The sequence below is a fragment of the Lycium ferocissimum genome, chromosome 8, assembly GCF_029784015.1.
Source record: "Lycium ferocissimum isolate CSIRO_LF1 chromosome 8, AGI_CSIRO_Lferr_CH_V1, whole genome shotgun sequence".
NCBI classification, from domain to species: domain Eukaryota; kingdom Viridiplantae; phylum Streptophyta; class Magnoliopsida; order Solanales; family Solanaceae; genus Lycium; species Lycium ferocissimum.
Genome location: NC_081349.1, coordinates 44,810,330 through 44,812,611, shown reverse-complemented (window position 1 = coordinate 44,812,611; position 2,282 = coordinate 44,810,330). Strand labels below are relative to the sequence as shown.

General features: G+C 28.6%; 1 long non-coding RNA gene across 1 annotated transcript; it reads right to left on the bottom strand.

The window, feature by feature from the left end:
- Positions 1–761: 761 nt before the first annotated feature.
- LOC132066999 (uncharacterized) lies at positions 762–2,062 on the bottom strand. Its single transcript, XR_009416982.1, has 2 exons — positions 1,140–2,062; positions 762–1,064 (listed from the first exon to the last, which is right to left on the bottom strand). It is a non-coding gene; the product is annotated as an uncharacterized LOC132066999 (long non-coding RNA).
- Between the last annotated feature and the right edge of the window lie 220 nt (positions 2,063–2,282).

The following is a 2,282-nucleotide window of genomic DNA, read 5'->3' as shown; positions in this document are numbered from 1 at the left end:
CCGGTAACCGGTTAACAAACAGGCCGGTTTTTGGTTAAAAAACCGGAACCGGCCACCGGTTCCGGTTTACCGGTTAAAAACCCGAAACCGGAACCGGTCCGGTTCAAACACGTCCAAAACCTCTTTTTTTTGTTTTTTGTATAGTATATATATATTATAGTATTTATTAGTATATTGTAGGTATATTTACATATGTTATATAAGTTTATAAGTAAAGTTTATATAGTTTATATACGTGTGTGTGTGTGTGTGTATATATATATATATATATATATATATATATATAGATTAAGTTATATGCTTAAGTTATACTTCATATACCTAAAATATAGTGAATGTGTATACTTAGGTTATATATATATATATATATATATATATATATATATATATATATATATATATATATATATATATAGTTTAAGTTATATGTATACTATATAAGTTATACTTATATATTATAACATATACCTAAATTCGTATATATGTATATATATATATATATATATATATATATATATATATATATATCGTATATATGTATATATATATATATATATATATATATATATATATATATACATATATGTTTAAGTTATATGTATACTATATATTATAAGTATATTCTTAGTATATTTTAGTTATTTTTCAAGTATATAACTTTCTAGTTTTTAATTTAAGTAGATGTATATTATAAGTATATTCTTAGTAGATTTTAGGTATATTCCTAACTTAATATAAGTAAAAATATGAACACAAGTAAATAGAAGAAATCTCAATGAGCCATATATTTTATTCATTCTTGGATAACATTTATTTGCAAGTTGTATTTTTTTTAACTTGCAAATAATACATGAGTTACAAAGAAATAGTATAATAATAAAATCACTAATTCTCAATCATTTGGTTAATTTCCCCCATATCATATTCGGCCATGGAGATATCTTCAAAGTATTCCATTTGGTCCGGTCCACTTGCTATCAAATCTTCAATCTCTTCCTCTTCGCCTTCATCCGCTTCTAAGTTTTGGTTGCGTCACTTCGATCTAATCCAATCGCGAATGCACACTAGTACTTGCAAGCTAAAGTCGGATAATGAGTGTCTATGGTCTCCAATTTGTTGTCTTCCTTGGCTAAATGCACTCTCCGAAGCCACGGTTGATACTTGAACCGTAAGGATATCTCGAGCCATTCTTGAGAGTATCGGATGACTTGCCTTGTATTTCTTCCACCATGCTAAGACGTCCAACTCATCTAGTTCCTTGATATCTACATTTGGCTGCATCAAATAAAAGTTATATTCATCAAAGTTTGCATTACAAGAAGGAGTTGGCTGTGAATGTAAAACTTTTAAATGCGACAAACCCGACAAGCCCTTTTTGCTACTTTGAGAAGTAGTAGGGCGTGGAGCAACGGGTGTAGCATGTTCTTCTAAATAAGAATAATGAGTAAAAACTTTTCTAAACTCGTCATCAATAGAGAGTTCGGCTTCAGCTAAAGATGGTTGAACTCCCTCTTTAATTTCTAAAAATGTATAAATTTGACCAACCAATGCTTTAGTATAAAACACTTTTAAACAAGGATTTAAAAGAGAACCCAATATAAATAAAGTTGGGATGGGAAAAAAAACTTCTTAAATTTTGTTGTCATATCAAAAATAGCCGCTTGATAACCGGGTTTATATTTATACTCTTGTAAAACTCTAGCTATTTTCGCTAAGTAGGCTAAAATTTCGATTACCGTGGGATAGAATTATTTAGAAAAAGCAAGAGTTGCATTATAAAAAAATTCTAAGAGTTCAACACATTCCTTAACATCTTCCCAATGCGTAAAATTTAACCAATCATCATTATTAATATTATATTTGTTGTGAACTTATTGTATGGGAATCCTATACTCATATGCTTGTTGTAGCATAATGTAAGTGTAGTTTCACCTAGTCTCAATTTCTACTTGAATTTTCCTAGGTCTAAGGTTATTTTCCACACAAGCATTCTTAAAATCTCTAAGTCTTCCCCTATTAGCATTACAAAAAAGAAACGCAACCGCATCTCTAACTTTTTGAATAGAATTGTCAAAATACACAAGACCATTTTTAACAATTAAGTTTAAAATGTGACAACTAATCTCACATGAGAAATATTTTTTAGCGGAGGGTTTAATTCTCTTTTTAAAAGACCAATCGCCTTTGTATTATTAGAAGCATTATCTAAAGCAATACAAAGTATTTTTCTATAAATGTTAAAAAATCTCATAATAGTAGACATTGAATCCGCTAAAAATTTC